Here is an 18,173-nt window from a genome sequence, read left to right on the forward strand (position 1 = left end):
TAGTATAAATGGAAAAAAATGCAGTAATGACAGTTAATTTGTCGCCATTAGTAGCGCCAGTAAGGCTTAGCACGCACTGCGATTAAACGCAACGGTTTTTAAATAGCTGAAAACGCCAAATCGCGTACAAACCCGCACTGCGGCTGGAGTTTTTATTTAGGCGAAGCTTAATGCTAAATCACTATTTTGATTAATCTTTATAGCTAATTGGTATACATTATGAATGCAAAAAATAAAGCTTTAGATAAATTGAAGGTTTTACTATCGTTTCGCTTGAGTAGAATACAAATAAAAATAATAATTACTCAGTAAAAAATATAAATGTAAACTACCAAAAAAAACATTTTTTCGATAGAAATGTATGAACGCGTATACGAAACAACTTTTTAAAAATACAGTTTTATAGCTAAGATTATCTTTGACAGTTTCACTTGATTAACTTTTTTGCTTTCTTATAAAACTATTTACAAAATAAATAAAAAAAAACAGTTTTGTGCTTGAAATCGAACGTTTCTAGACTCCGTTTTTCAAGCGATTTTAATGCCTATTACCTACACTATAAGGCAGAGGCGGCTCTAGGGATTCAGTCGTGGTAGGTCATTTGAAAAAAATGTGTGACTAATCTTTATTTGATATTGTGAAAAATGCCCATATATTATTAACTATATCAATTTGTTATAGAGTTTTAGAGTCGCGGACTCTAAATAAATATTATGTTAATATAATAAATTGGAAATAAATACACAATCCATGTACTTACGGCAAATTATTTTTAAGATATTAAGTTTTAATGTAGTTGTCCACAACATTAAAATAAATAAAATCAGTGTTTGATTCTATTTGACAATGATTTTTTACGTTTTTTGTTTTGTTTCATTCTAAATCGATAACAACATAAATAATTATTCTAATCCTTTCCCGAACTATGCAATTGAAAAACAACCATTGTTCCACACACTACAAGCGTGTAAAATGAAAAAAACGACATTTGTTTATGTCACCATCTCTGTAAAACATATAATATTCACCGTGTTGTCTCCCCCACGGTCATGACCTAAGCGTCCCTAAACTTTCTTCGGAAGCTAATTTTTACTTCGACGAAAAATATAGTGCCATCTCGTTTATTCTATGGCGCGCGTAGGGACAGAAGATGCCAAATTGGACATTCTTTAAATTGACCCAGCGAATCGTGTGGACTTGTGAATGAAAGCTTCTATTAGAGACAACAGATGTCACTGCTAGTCACTCGCCGCCGCCGCTGTTTCGCGTTACATTTTAAATGTTTTGATGCACATAATTGATTATTATATTTATTATTGTTGTCTTATAATTTTGGGGGGTCAAACACCAATTGACCTAAGGGAAGAACCGCCACTGCTATAAGGTATACCAAGAATATACACATTTTTGGCTTGTAGCTTCCTCTTAATTCTATTTCTGTGTCCTGAAATAGAATGAATTAAAAAGGGCAGCCGAAGTGGGTTTTTGTACGCGGTTTGGCGTTTTCAGCTATTTTAAAACCGATGCGTTTAATTGCAGGGCGTGCTAAATCCAACGCAATAAAAGAAATAAAGCAAATGACGGTGGCATTATAATTTTTATCAATGCGCAATAAAGACCGTTACTCCGTTCGAAATGTTACTTTTATATTAAAAATAGGTATATGGTTTTTAACTCTGAAATGTTCATGGATTTTATTTGGATATACTATAATAGTTAAACAAAAATATCTATTTTAAAATAAATACATTGTGATTTTATATTTCGCACAAAAGCATAATATATTTATACTAGCTGACCCGGAAAACTGACGTTATTGACATTATTTATAGTGAATATTTCGGTTGTTAAATGAAAAAAATAACTAATGTATTGTAAATCTGTGGGGATGAGATCTATGGCAGAAAGATGAATGGATCACTGAAGACGATGACCGCCGATAAAAACACAAAAACACCAACCATTCATTTTCTCAATTCAAAGTGTGTCATTAAAGTAACGGACATATTCATTGTTCGATCTTTTAAAGTTAAATGAAAAGTGAAAAAAAATCAATATATGTACTTTTTATCCTTAAGTAGGAAAATGAAATAAAGAGAATTAATATTAATTTCGAAGAGCAATTGAGTGTACAATATTTTTTTTTGTCATTCCGTCGTTAGCTAAAACAAATAAGCTCGATGGTTTGCCCACGCGAGAACATGCCAATTATAATCGTCCATGTGAAAAACATGTTGTGCCGAAATTTGAGCAAAAAAAGAGAAATTGACTTCGTTCAGCTCGCGCCTCTTTAGATTGAGATTTACGCAATTGCGATATGGTCACACGCATATTCTCGGTATCTTGTTGTATTTGTATGTCTAGAAAAACAGAAACAGAAAAAAAAATCTGGATAGGGACACCCTATTCACCTAACGGTATGAAATATACTTTAAAACCTATTATCATACCGAACAATTATACATTAAAAAAATCGATCGAGCCGTTTCGGAGGAGTGCGACCACAAACACCGTGACACGAGATTTTTATATATATATATAGATAAAGTATAGGAGATTTTCACTTTTTTTTTTGTTATAACTATGGAAAAATCGATTTTATATTTTAATTTTTATTGTTTCTCTGTGTAACCAACTCCACTGTATTGTTTTAGTATTATATGACTTTACAATTGAAAAAGTCCTCCACAACACAGGTGAACTCCTAGCGTGGAAGACAATACCATTGTAATACAAATATATTTAAGAATAAATAAATATATTTAAGAAGAAATAAATAAGAATAAGGAGATGATAGAGAAGTTGGTGTTTTCTTTAATCTCAAGGAAGACACTGCGTTTTTAGTTACTGTGGCAGTATAGGTAAGCACTTTAATAGGTAAACTCGACAATTACGCATTTCTAGTAACACTTAAATTATTAATAAGGTAGGTTAGGTATCTGGGAATCTATGGTAATTCTTAGAAGTATGGGAATTTTAAAATAAGATTTAGACGAAGGTCTTGTTTAACACTTTTAAAAATTACCCAATGACCAGAATAGAAATTAAGCTAGGAAGTTTTTTTTTTTTTTAATGTATATTTTATTTAGTTATAAGAGTTTACATCTTATACCTAATATATTATTTTCTATGACTACTACAATATTATTTACTTCTTACATACTAAAATTTAGATTTAACAACACTGAGACATAATCCACGAAAAACTGCAAGACTTTTAGCTTCCTTAACAATTACCGGGAGTTCATTGAACATTTTAAAACCTTTATAATAAATATTGTTTTGTGTTTCTGATAAGTGTGTTTTAGGAAGCCTAAAATCGTTGCAGTTTCTCGTAGGATATAAATGAACTGCACTATTAATTCTAACATTCTTTGACATATAGTCAGGTAACATTTTATTTTTTAGCTTATAAATAAACACTAAGGTATTATAAACTAATCGTTGCCACACACTTAAAATATTGAGTTGACGTTGCATGGTTTTTATTCTGGTGTACCTGCTACAACACAGTATTGACCTCATGCCTCTGTTCTGGATTACTTCCATTCTCTTAATTTGGGTTTTGTTACTTAGAAATATTACACTTGTACAATAATTTAGATGGGATGCTACAGTGGTATTGTAGACCAATATCCTTGTTTTAATGTCCAATTTTCCTTTTATCCTACTTAAGAAATTAACCTTTTTCGCCATTTTTTTATTTAAAATTTCAAAGTTAGTGTTAAATTTTAACTTGTTATCTATTATGATTCCCAGGTATTTAATTTCTTTTACTTCTTCCATATTTTGATTGTCTATATTTAGGACAGTATGTACGTTTAGTTTTTTCCCTAATACCATAAATTTACTTTTAGTTACATTTAATTTCAATTTATTTATGTTTAACCACTTAGATAATTCATTAAGTTCATTTTGTATTTTTGACAACGCATCTTCAATATTATTTGCTATAATATATAAAAGTGTGTCATCTGCAAAAAGTTTGATGGAACAGTACTTTAAGCACTTCACTATATCATTAATATATAAAATAAATAGGAGCGGTCCCAAAACAGATCCTTGAGGAACTCCAATGTTGATTTCTTGTTCTTCGGAGATAGTATCTCCAATTTTGGTTTTTTGTTTTCTATTTTTTAAGTAATCAATAAACCACTGCAATTCATTAGCACGGATTCCTATGTCCTTCAATTTCATTATTAGTCTTTCTCTGTCTATCGTTTCAAAGGCACGTCTAAAATCCAAGAACACTGCTATTGTGATTTTCTTCTGATCCATAGCTGTTTTCCATTCATTTATCACATAATTTATTGCTGTTTCACAGGAATATTTATTTCTAAACCCAGATTGTTCTTTTACTAGGATGTTATTTTTTTCTATAAATTTACTCATCTGTTCTTTCACAATGCATTCTAGTAATTGTTCATATTTAGGCAATCCATTTATTGGTCTGAAGTCTTCGAAATTTTTAGCATTTATTATTTTGGGCACTGGTGTTATTATGGAGGTTTTCCATGACTGCGGAAAAATTCCCTTAGTCAGAGATTCATTTATTAGTGCAACTAATCTGTCTCCTATAGCTGGCAGTGCATCTTTGATTATGCTTATAGTAATTCCATCCGGCGATGATTTTGGTTTCATTGTTTTAATGATTTTCATTAAATACTCATTGTCAATTTTATTAAACCTGAAAATATTTTTATTCTCTCTTTTTTCCGATGATTGAGAAGAGGTATCTGCGACTAATGGAATACTCTTATTTATGTTTTCGACACTAAGTACAAAATTTGTGTTAAATTTTTGGGCTATTTTAAGTGTATCATCTTCAACTCCATCTGGAAACCGAACTTCCTTAATGTTTTCCCTCTGTTTGCCGCTTATAATTTCTTTAAGTGTAGTCCACATTTTTCTTGAGTCACTTTGAGAGGTAATTATTTTTTGCCTGATATACGAATTTTTGGTATGTTTTATTTCTGTACTGTACATGTTTCTAAGTTTCTTATAAGTTTCCCACCTTTCTTCAGTGAATTGTATTTTACACGCTTTATAGGCTGTATCCCTTTGTTTTTGTAGAATATGTAGGGATTTCGTATACCATTTATTTGTATCTTTTAATATAATATTAGTTAAAGGCGTTAGCTCATTTACTACTGTTTTCAGATGTCCTACTAGTTCATCGGCTTTTCCGTCTAAATTTCCTTGGGTATCGCAGATCCATTTTTTGTTTTGTAATGCTGTACACAATGTATCCTTATTATAGTTATTTTTTTTTCTATACGTTATATTTCGTATTCCCTGTGGCTTCGGACTTGTGGTCGTTTCAAATATTGTTAATATATTTTCGTGGTCAGATATTTTTGGAGTATCCATAACATTAACATTCAAGTAAAAATGATTTGTTATGACTAAATCAATAATGCTTGCTGATGTATTTGAGATTCTAGTTGGTTTGGTCACAAGTTGTTTCATTCCTAGATAATTCACTAAACTCTGAAGTCTATTACTGTAGGTATTCTTGACTTTCATGTCAATGTTAAAGTCACCGGTTACATAAAACATATCTTGATTTTTCATGTTTTTACTACACCAACTTTCGAAAAAATCTAAGAATTTTGAATGGCTTTGGTTTGGTGAGTGGTATAATACAGCGTATGTTCCTTTAATAAAGTTTTTTCTTATTTGTACTGCCAGTATCCATGTATTTTTTTCATCAAACACTTCATTTGATATTATTTTAAAAGATATACTATTTTTAATAATCATTAGAACTCCTCCCGTATGCCGACTAAATGAATTGCATCTTACAGTTGAATACACAATAAATGATACTTCAGAATCGTAAATATCACTGGTTATACATGTTTCACTTAACATTAAAATTTCTGGTTTCAATTCTTGTAATAAAACTTCAATTTCATTTACGTGGGCCAAAAGACTTGAAATATTTAAATAGTATACGTTTGTCTTTTTTTTTATCCTAAAAAATCAATTTTTCTCTTCTCCGATTCTATGTTTCTTTTGTAAATAGGACACTCTTTGCTCCATGCATGGTGATTATCATTCAAATTTAATGAAAGTTTTTCATTTGTCAGTTTGCAATTTTCACATTTGATTTTGTCACTATTTTCCTGACAGTCTGACGTATCATGTTCATTTGAGCATCTTCCGCATGATTTTTTATTTTTACAAACGCCTGCTTTATGTCTGTATCCGTTGCAATTGAAACATCTCAAAACTGAGAGATGATCGAAGACAGCACATCTATTCCATCCAATATTTATCTTCGCTTCCTCTAACATTTTTGAGTGTGTTTTTCCATCTACTTCTATGAATACAGTAAAGTTATTGTTTTCACTACTTTTTTTATTTTCTTTTATAAATTTTACCGATATTTTTGAGTTTTCCTTGTCTATATAATCATTTTGCATCCTTATTTTATTTTCTATTTCTTCGGCGGTATATTTATCCGTCATTCCTATCACTTTTACTGTTGGATTCTTGGGTTTAGGAATATCAACATCATACCTATCCCCAAGCTTAGTGATAACTTCTTTTCGGATCTTTTTTGTTGCCTCTGTGTTTTTTAATTCCACTATAACTGATCCTTTTTTGAAATTCTTGATTCCGGCCACGCCCACATCAACTGGATCTATGTTGTTCTTTATGTCCTCTTGTGTTTTTGTGTTTTTTTGTTCATGATTTTTAGGTTTAATTATAACAATTGGTTCATGTTTCCTTAATTTTTCTTTGAAATGTTGTTTATCATCGAATTCAAGAGATTTGCTTGCTTCATCAATTTTTTCTGTCATGTTTATGAGATATTGACGGCTGAGGTCAACACTTTTTTTCATATCTGATATATCAAATTCAAAAATTTTTCTTATGTTCAGTGTCTCATCTTCAATTTTTTTGAATAGTTGTTGCTTTAAATCCTCCATCTTTTTATCGACATACTTTATAAATTTATCATATTGCTGGTCTGCACAGGCATCAGTTCGATGTGGTGATTCGGTTTGTTTTGATCGTGTTTGGACTTTATTGGTAGTTGCCATTATGCCTGGTTGTGATTTTGGCTAATAGTGATGTTGTCGATAATTAGTTCTTATTTCTTTAGATAGATGGTGTAGGATTATTTATTAATTAATTAATTTAATTTATTTTATTTAAAAAAAAAATAAAGAAGTGTTTTTTTTTTTTGGTCGGTGTGAGGATCGAACTCGGTGCGCCGCGGCTGGATAATGTGCGAGCGATAGCTGTGCGTTAACCCGCGCTGCCACGGCTGCCTTCCGTGTAGTGGCGTATTTCACTCCTATATACTGTGAATTGCCTTAGCACAGTATGTAATAACAGATGGTTGATTTTTCGGCAACAACACTCTGACACTTCACAGTTAGTTTAAAACACTTGTAAACTGTAAATAAGACTTTATGTAGTTATAGAAATGTGTTCTATGTAGTGATGCGTTGAGGGTTTTTTTGAATGACGAGCGGTAGAATTATGAACCCTTACAGGTAAAAAAGGGGAGTGGGATGACAATCAGGTGTAAAAATAAAGTAAATTACAAACCTGAAGGATTAACGCCAAGTTCATCGGAGGCTTCCGGGTCCCAGATTGCCCTGGCTGGATGTGCTTCCGGAATGATGGTGGAACAGTTGTGATGCTCCTAAAATAGGAAAACATGTTTTATTAGTGTCTTTTATAGATCGAATCGATCGCTGATGGCCGTCGAAAGAGCCTTTCAAATTTTGAACCCGCCATCAAAATAGATTAAAATTGTGGATTTTCATCAGAAGTAGGTAGGTTTACTTTGACGCTCTGAAATTATGCATTTGTACGAATGAGAATGTACCATCTTTTACAGTGCAATGAACTTTCGTTACACACAAGGATTCCGCACAAGAGTCCCAACTGCTCCAACCGTCTGGAGCCAGTGATGTCATCCCCAATTGGGGTTTGTTGTGAGGCTGAAGATAGTGGGGAGGGGAAGGAGATGGGGAAGAGGAAGGTGGGGAAGTACCTGGCTCTTCAGTTCTGAAAGTAAGTTTAACAATATAGAGGTAGGACGTATATATATATATATAACAATACACATTTAGAAGACTTAATGTTCCGAAATCAACATAAAAATTCTGAGAAATGTTTTTTCACTCTGAGAAAAGTTCTAGTTATTTTACCAATTACGTTACGTAGATATGAGAAAAAAACAAAAGATTTGCTAGCCACAAATTTCCAAGAAAACAATAATTCAGATTCTAATAATAATATACATATTTACAGGTTTGGTAACAAAAACTTGATTACAATATCAATATTCAACAATAGAACCGCGATAGCAATGCGGATAAAATTAGAACTGAGAATTTATTAAAAAGAAAAAAAAATACAACGGGAGTAGATTTTTATTACATGATACCACAATTAACAAAAAATACATTATTATCACACAGCGAGAAGTATAGGTAGTTTTTAGAGCGATACCTAGATTAGATAACATGCCCAATTACTATACTAGGAATCTAACCAAATTGTTATCGTGTGTTTTCTAAGAAGAAAAAAACGTATATTATGATTATCTATGAGATAAAAATAGATAAAGCCCTTCCAGTGAAAATTATTTAATCGAACCGAGATAAGTTATTAGTTGGTGGAAGCGAGTTTTTTTTCTTAATAATTTTCTGGTCCGTGGAATGCTTTCTGAGAATGGAGGATTTGTGAAAACAAAACGAAGGAATTTGTAAACCGTTCGGAGGTCGAATGCGGATATATAATAGAGAATAAAAATTAATGTTTGTTAGATTCGTACGAATATTTTAGATTGTAAATAATCTAAGCGTGTCAAGATCGGCAATGGCAATGCTATTCCGGCTGTGTATTATATTGTGTAAAGATATTTACAGAAATAATTTGTTTATGACGGGAGAATTATTGAAGAGTAGCTTACAGATTAGTATTTGCGATGCCAAAAGTCACTCCATATTAATTATTGCCAAAATTTAACGAAAATCTTGGAAAAAAATTGGTATTTCAAACCACTTAGATCAGGTTTTTTGACGTGTGTAATTCCAGTATCTAGATTTGATTTAAGTAATTTTAGTGTGTAATTTTGGCAGCGTAATAATGATGGTACGTGAAATTCACTTCTGTGTATTTTAATTATGTATTTGATCAAATGGCTTTTAGTTATTAGCCCATCCTGAGAATGCGGTCCACCAATAATGATAATGATTTCTGAATATTGAACATTAAAATGTATGCGATGACATTTAAAGCTACTATCGTAATCGAAATTTCAAGGGTGGTCAATACTCTCAGTATTGCCCTGGCGGAAGACAACCATTCAGAATCGAAACGTTGCTTGAAATGGCTTTAATTTTGTTTGGTGATTTCCTCACTCCGTTCAGCCTCACAACATACCCCAATCATTTGGGATGCTATAGTCCCACCTATTCCGAATAATGGGGAGCAATATGTATGTAATTTACCTAAAACTAAAGCTCTCGCCTTAGTTTAAGCATCTAACTCAGCCATTAAGTACGGACAAGCAACCAGGGTAACAGAAAGTATAAAGAGGTATACAGTATAACTTCACAGACACAATATAAGTCTGCTAGATGGTTGCATAACCTTGGGGAGCAATGTCCTAAGTGATTCACCTCTGACACGAGAAGTGGGTGGGCCGCTTCAACCCAAACTCGTAGTTACGTATTATTATATTGTTATTGTTGTGCAATGGCGTGTGCGATCAGGCTAAATTACAATCAAGATAATAGATCTAAGAGAAATTATTGTTGTAATTGACTAGAGACGTGTTGTTCATTCAATACGTTTTTACGAAACAATTATACATGTCCGAAAGTATTGGATATGATGATACATGTTTTATATAGCAGGACAGTGCCTTAACAAAATAGATGTAAAAAAATAGCTAAATAACCCATTATAACTATAAATAGTTTCCCTATTTTTTACTCTGTGGCTGAAGGGCGTAAAGGGTAGGGGAAAGGAGAATATGAAAATCAGGTAGTAGAAGCCTACCTGGATTCTGTCACTAAACATAGTTATATCCAGTATACATAACGTTTCATAAAATGATGGTCTATCACCAAATAACCAGAGTATTAATTACTGCCATCATAGAATTTGAACAATTCATCAAATTTCAAAGTTAATAGCTGTGAAAGTTCTCCTCAAGTTATGTTAAATACATTATGGGTCAGTTATTTCGTAGAAACTAATATAACTTGAATATTAATTTAGCTATGTGAATCAACTGGCACTCAGTATAATCTTCCTCTATTTCATTCCAATTTTGCTAGTGAAATAACCTACACCAACAAATTTTATCAGCCCACGTTAAAAATAGAACCAGCGAACTGTTGTTCCAAAGGCTAAGAAACTTACCTCTAAGCCACGAAGTTGAGAAAAGAAATAATGGCATCAGCATAAAGAAAGAAATAGCATTGAGAGCTCCAAATACCGACTGAAATTTCTAGATTATTCTAGAAATTTCAGTCGATTATTCGTCATTTTATTTATATAAAATGACGAATAATCGATCAATAGGATTGAAATGGTTTTCGGAAAAATATTCGCCGTAAAAAGATCTTCCACAAATTCGTAGAATTGTTTACTACGGAACATTCCTGTTATATCCACAGGATTTACTTTGTCTGAATATTTCCGCGCGCATTACGAAAATACATCCACGAAAACAACATCTTTTCATACGTATTCTGCGGCCAAGATTAGAAGGAAATTGAAGAAGGTATATGTACTGCGCGCTATAATTATTTCCATTAAAAAATATTTCGTGGAAAATAAACTACGTAGTCTGAATCAACAGGTAGAATCATTATCTCGCTATTTGTTCGTGTTTTACGGAGTATTGGGTGATAAAATCATAAAATTTAGGTCATATTTGCACTATATGCAGGGAAATTTCATAAAAATTACCTAGTTGGACTGCATAAATACAATTCTCAGGTATTATTGATACAGTGCTTTTTTTAGGGAATGGTTGGATATTTTATAATTGTTATAGAATTTGAAAAGTGAATTGTATTCAATAAACCAACCCTCATTATTTCGGTCGTATACAGTCGTTTTCATTACCCCATTCACCATTCAATCAGCAATACTGACATGCATATTCTGCATTGGTGACACTGGCGTGATTTAAATCGAAATTTTGACATTACACAAGTCAAAAACCTACAATACTCATAATGCGAGGTTATTGAAAATGATATATATCGATAAGAAGTTTGCTGTGCAACCAACGGTGGTCATATTGAACATTATCTTCCAGGAAATACATTTATAAACTGTATTTGTTTAGGTAAGTTTTTAGATTCTCACGGCCAAAAGCATTTTTGTTGTTTGTTTTTGTTTACTTTGTTGTTGGTATTACTAAATGTAATTCACTTTATATTTGACATCAGTTCGCAGTTTGAAATGTAGAGTTACGAAATTGAGTCCATCATTTTGAATAACCCTATATTATGTACACGTATAAGCATATTTTTATAGAGCTACGTAGTCGATTTCAGGCAGATATTTTTCAAAAACCTTGTTTGAAAAATATCCACTTTAAAATAAATATTGAAGTTCATTTTATGTAGAACTATCTGTGTCTAAAGAACTATAAGTTGCCTGCGTTGCCCTAGCTTTACACAGAGTTTTTCCACATGCGATTTAGATGGCAATTTTCCTCTCATTTTGATAGTTATGTGTGCAAAATTTCATCAAGAAGTATAAAAATTTTGCTTTAAGGGGTGGTTTTTTGAAATCTCACATAGACAGTGACCTTTTTCTTATTTTGAAGGTCACAGACACTTTTCTTTATATAAATAGATATAAGGAAGATATAAAGAAGTAGATTAGGGCTAATATTATTATGTTTGAACTCCCGTAACGTTGGGCATGGTCACAAATCAGCAATAAGCGCCATTTTATATTTTGGGTAATCGTAAAAGGTTAAAAAAAATCAACGGCGCTGATTACCGATTCATGACCATTTGAAAAGGCCTAGGGGCCTAGGCTTCATTTATTTTAAAATAGCTTTCATTAAGTTGAGGTATAAATTTATTTTTTGCCGAGCAAAAATCCAGTAAAATTTAAACATGTTAAACACTATTAAAAGACCCTACCCACTTGATTTGTTGAAGTGCAATATACCTACCTAGTAATGTTGTTCAAACGTTCCAAGTCTACCATTTGAAAAAACGTCCCGCGAACGACTACAGATATCCAGAGAATAAAGTACAAGCGATCCAAAAGTGTAAATGGAAGCAATTAAACAACAAATTTTTTGATTACATATAACATAATTTTCTACAGAAATTCTACTAGGGCGAACTGAAATACAAACAAGGAAATCAAATTCTTAGAATAATTTTCCGTCTTTACTCGCTAGCACTAAGCAAAGTCCATCCGCTCACGGGGAATCAGAAACTAAACTGGTTGGCAACAACTGCCGGTTGCAAACTGGTTGGCAATCGAACTTCTCTCACGGCGCAACTCAAGTTTGCGATTTTACAAATTATCTAAGCTTTTTTCAGGAAGCCTGTATTCGTAAATACACGGGAATTTTTCAACCTCCTGACAGCTTTTGAGGCATGGAAATTTTTTAAACGATAAACTTATTTATTTATTTATTGGACAATTTTTGTGGCGCCGCTTTTGTGAGATATCACCTCAGGGGCGCTTTACAGTTGATGCAGGTATTACAAAAAAAATATAAATATTACAAAAGTAAAGTGAAGTTAAGTAAAATGAAGTACAGGAACAGGTGATACGAAGATAGAAGATGGAGACTCTGCAGCAAGAATCCTAGGTGGTGAGGAAACTGGACCAGCTGCTGCAGCGAAAGAGTATGTTAATAAGACAAGGTTTTTTATGCATACCACAAAGGATAACAAATTATTATAAGCAATAATTAGTCGCCTGAAATATTCATATAAATTGAAAATATCTCCAGCGTAAAAATAAATGCCGCCCACGGGAATCGAACCCGAACCTTCTGATGTCTGGACCACTGAGCTACGTCAGCTTATTTCCAACACGCCAAATAATTCAATGTGCCCTAGTACTTCAATCAGCAATTACTGCTTATAATATTTTTTCACCTGTTAACAACCAATTTTATTCTGTAGGAAAGGCTTTGTTAGTGCTTTATTTCCCACTAGATGGCGTCGAGACATATTATATCTACAATTGTTAGTGAAATATTTCGACTTGTCAAATATTATTATATTTTTAATGACAACTGAAAACAGGCGATGTTGTGAGTGACTGGTTGCGTTGTCGTTGAAAACTAGTTTTTGTTCAGTTGCCCCGTGAGTGGATGGACTAAACAGTATTGTTTTCTGAAAATCTAGAAAAACACAGATGTTTGCAGTAGTAGGTACTTACCTGCATACCGAAATAATAATTGATGAATCGATAGAATTATGTGTTAGTTTCGTTTATTTTAGGCGATCGTCAAGAATTCTCGGCTAGCAGACCGGATAAACTGAGTTCAAATCGGTGGCGGTTCGGCAGTAATTTTCTAACTTGCAAACCTGGGCCGGGTCGTGTTTTACAAAATATTTTCTATTATTTTTATCGTTTTTTTTAATATTAGCGCGCTCCCTCTAAAATTCGTATTTACATATCTTCCTTTCAAACCTCATTTGAACGCTTGCTACGGGGCCTTAATGTAAAGGGACAGTATAAAAAGGCAAATAATTCACTGAATTGCATTAATTATAACGCACTTATTTGAAACGGTGTAAGAAATGCATAAAGTTGGACTCGTGATCATTTCTTCCAACCAACCCAGAATTTCAATGAAATGCGTATTGTGGTAGTGTCAGACTACGCTATATATGCATCAAGCTTTTTTTGGGCGTGGCCTATATCACCATATCGCTTGCCTTACAATCACATACTGACTTAAGCGTGGCCTAGATGACGTGCCTTAATCTGCTAACCGGGCGATATTTGAAATACTGCGTCCCCCCTCCTGTTTACTGCAAGAGAGGGGGTCAGGACAATCAGGGAGCTGCCGTTGTCACGCGGTTATCAGCTGTCAAGGTGACATATCCCGTAAAAAGAAATGATATTCCGTGTTGTAAGGGAGGGGTGGTGACACGAAGCTATAATCTGTATAGGCTATACCCAAAAAAGGCTTGACACATATGTCGTCGTCTGACACTACCATAAAATATATCCCTAAGTGGGGAAGGGTTGGGGGTAAGGTGCGGTTAAGAAAGAATATAAGTTATGGGGGAATGTTTGTCGGCGTGTATAGTTAGAATCTAAAGCGCCGTTATAATGTTGCATTGAAGGTGGCGTTTGCACTGTGGAAGAAAATGTGATTAATACAGAATAGGTATTAAATTTTGTTTACTGATTTAATTCACTGAATAATTGGTCTTAAATTTTTAAACATCATATTTAAGAATAAAGACTGCATCATAATATTTATCATAATACATAATTGGATGATTGGTAAAGCGCCGTTGTCGTGAGAATATTATTGAAAACTTAAAAATGGTGGCACAACTAATTGAAAACTAATAACCAGGTAAGTAACAACCATTAATCAATAATAATATATTGTGTAATTTAGTTGTTAAATAGGTGTAAATAATTGCACGCTTGATGACGCATTATAAAAAACTGTTGGTCGAGTCATACAATATAACAAAGGTAGATAATATAGTAGTATTTTGATATTAAATGGTAATAATGAATTAATAACACAGGTAATGCGTTATAATAGAAAGATTGCGGAAAATAATATGGTAATATAGTATTTTCTCGCAACCGTTTCATTTTTTTAACCCTAGAAGCCTTATCTACGCCTGCGAGGCGTACACAAAATCTTAAATCCTATTTCTCTTTCTTACTGTTGAAGTTAGCGCCTCGTGCTCTTTAACCAACCCAGTGGCCGACGGGAGCTCACCGATGGTACCTGTATCGTTAAGATAAGTCCAGCCATTTTTGAGTTTTTGAGGTATAGTACGCCTGCGAGACGTATGTTTAGGCTTTGTGTAACTTTTAACTAAGATTATGTGTTTTTACTTTGGTGAATTTTTCGTCCATTTCATGTTTATTTTGGCATTGTTTCAGATACCAACATGTCATGGTCTAATGTATTAAACAATAACGATATTTTGAAAATCTTAGACCAAGAAGATAGTCTTTCTCTGGCAGAATCAGCCTCTGAAGACGAGGACAGCCAGTTTGTGGACGACATTCATAGAAGATGAGAATAACTATGTAAATGAAGAGGCTTTTCCTTTACAAGAATCTGCTCCCACTGAAGAAGCAGACTCAAAATTGCAGAAGCTGACCTAGCATCTGATTCTGCTCATGCTTCGCAATCTGCCAACTCAGGGCGAATTTATCGTGTTCCTGCAAATACTCTTCGCAGTAAGAATGGACGCGGGAGGTTTGGTCAACTAATAAGGGTCAATCATGTCACAGAACTTCAGCTATGAGTAATGTCCGCACCTCTCGAGGACCAGCTCAAATTACAAATCAAATCTAGTGGGCACTTTCCAATCAAATAGGCGGGAAATCCACGATTAATTGAAGAATTCGAGATCTCGACCTGTTGGCAGTTCTACGTTTTGTTTTGATGGCCCTCTGACACTTCTATCGTACAAGCCAAAACCTGCAAGTATGTTTACCGTTTATCTTCTTGTGATGAAAATGCAATAATTAATAATTCAAGTGGCAAACCAGACATGATTCATTTCTACAACCAAACAAAAGGAAGAGTAGATTTATTTGATCAAATGTGCTCCTCAATGACGTGCAGCCGCAAAACTAATAGATGGTCAATGGGTGTATTCTATGGCATCTTAAACATGGCTTTTGTCAATTCTGCTGTAATTTATGGCCACAACATGATCAAATAAACTCTCAAACCAAAAGAGAATTTATTAAACAACTCAGCACAGATCCGGTCAAGCCTTGGATTCAGACTTGAAGCTCCGACTAAAAAATATAAGCCAAATTCTCGCAAAACCTACTGATTCAAGTAATAAAATTCAGGTAGGAGAACCAGAGCCCGAAAATCGTAAATACTGCCCTTTTTGCTGCTAAAAAAAAAGAGAATGTCGAAATTAGTGTGCTGTAAGTGCAAAAAGTCGATATTTTCTGAGCACAAAGTTGATGTCTCTGTAGATTGCTCTAAAAATATATCTAGTAATTAAAAGCATGATTACTTTTAATGTTTGCCCTAAGAATAAGAAATTAATCTTAAAAAAATATATGAATATTTAAAAAAAACATATGTTCAAGTTGATTTTTAAGAAGATGATTTTGTTGTTTGAATATAAGCATAATGTTTTGATTCGTTGTAATAAATACCTGTGATAGTAGTTTTCATTGATAAAACTGGGTTTTATTATTAGTTTACATACCAACCTTAACTTTCTATCGAAAAATAGGGCACAAGTAGGTATATTTTGGCCTACTGGCTGTCATTAACATGTGTACGCTTCTGAGACGTATGTTAAGGCTGTACCTATAAAATAGATTAGGCTTCTAGGGTTAATTACATATTTATAAATTTAATTTTTGTTTTTGGTAAGGAATGAATTCTTCTTCTTCATTATTCTAATATCTGTTTCATGAGATCACATGAACGGCTACCTAGGCCTAATATACTCTTCACCTAACTTTTGTCTTCAAGGCCGATCACGAGTAATAATTATTGAAACGTTTATAAAGTACAAATTAATAAAATATTAATGATTGTCTTGAGGCGATGCCATACGTAGTAATGCAAAATCATGTGTTTTTGGTTTGAAAATTTGGTCGCCTAGAAATGTTTCAGATGCTTTAATTAAATACTGCCAGTAGAATACATTTTGGCCTTTAAAATAATCGAGTATTTTTGAGATAAGTCTTTTTATAAGCCCAGAAAAAAATAATGTATAAGGCCTACGAAAACTGCTTTAAAGTTCAAAATCTCCTACTTACGAACGCATTTTCGGTTATAATTTTATTGTATAATGTGGAAAATTAAGTTATTTATAAAATGATCGAAATTTTTTTAAATATTTATGCCTGAACATCCACAAAATAAAATAAAAGGCACTTTTTGGCCATGTTTTTTTCTTGCATAAATCAAAACAGGCGGATGGTGTTAAGCGGGAATTTAAACCTTATCGCCATCTACGTAAGGGTTATTATTGATAGCGGCTCAATTTAAAATATTACACGACGTAGTGCATTGCCTTAAATAATAACACACGCGGCCTTGAGGTAGTTGCATACGAAGGCCATTAGGGTAGTGCTCACACATCGTGACAGTCACGCACAACTGGCGACGCGACAGTTCAATACAGAATTAATACAACTAAGAGCAATAATTACTCCAATAAGTGAGAAAAATAATCGCAATTAAGTCACATGGCCAATGAGAGGCATTGACGCGCTTCAAGGTTGTGATAAGACGCGCGGAATGTCGAGAGTCTACTGTAAACAATGATGTCGTCACTGAATACGTAATACAAACTAGAAATGTCTTCCTTGCAGATTTGACTGGAAACCGATGTCACCTCTGACTTTTGAAATTAAGCACGCCCTCTATCTGTCTCAAACTGCCTGACATATATCGTCATTAAATTTCATCGAAATGAATGATGACGAAACGAAATTCTGTATTTGAAATTTAAGCAAAGTATGGGTTGAATCACGTAATACGCCCACATTGCATATCGTTTCTTGTGTTCTTCTTAAATCTATGGTTGTGGTATTTAAATTGTAATGTGAAAATAAACTCCCGTTTATTGGGATTGCACATAATAAAGTTTAAAAAGGCGAATTATAGGAAGAATCCTTTCGCTGACTGTTTTGTCCAATATGACAAATGATTTAGTATGTATAATAGAAATTAATTATGTAACCAGCGGTGAGTGGATTAATAGCAATGCGAATGATAATGGATTTTAAAATTTAAAAAAATTAGAATATAATTGCAACTGGAATTTGGAATAAAAGAAAAACACGAAGAAGGTGTAAATTTCCGAGGGAAAGACTATCGGTCTAATTACTCGTATTCTGAAGTTTGCTTTTGTCGGAATACAAGAAAGATGTACCTACTTAACAAACGCCTTTCACCGCAGTGGGAGGGATAGATTCTTACGTCACTCCTAAACACACTGACGCCC

General features: G+C 33.3%; 1 protein-coding gene across 2 annotated transcripts in view; it reads right to left on the reverse strand.

The window, feature by feature from the left end:
- The window catches only part of LOC149419320 (suppressor of cytokine signaling 2-like), a 153,488-nt gene that overhangs the window by 45,526 nt on the left and 89,789 nt on the right, over positions 1-18,173 (reverse strand). For both annotated transcript variants that reach the window (XM_089637777.1, XM_089637778.1), the window contains one exon: positions 7,567-7,663. The gene's annotated coding sequence lies outside the window, so the exon portion shown is untranslated. The remainder of the gene's footprint in view (positions 1-7,566; positions 7,664-18,173) is intronic.

Source organism: Hesperophylax consimilis, chromosome 12 (genome assembly GCF_061612785.1).
Source record: "Hesperophylax consimilis isolate HC1 chromosome 12, BYU_Hcon_1.0, whole genome shotgun sequence".
Taxonomy (NCBI): Eukaryota; Metazoa; Arthropoda; class Insecta; order Trichoptera; family Limnephilidae; genus Hesperophylax; species Hesperophylax consimilis.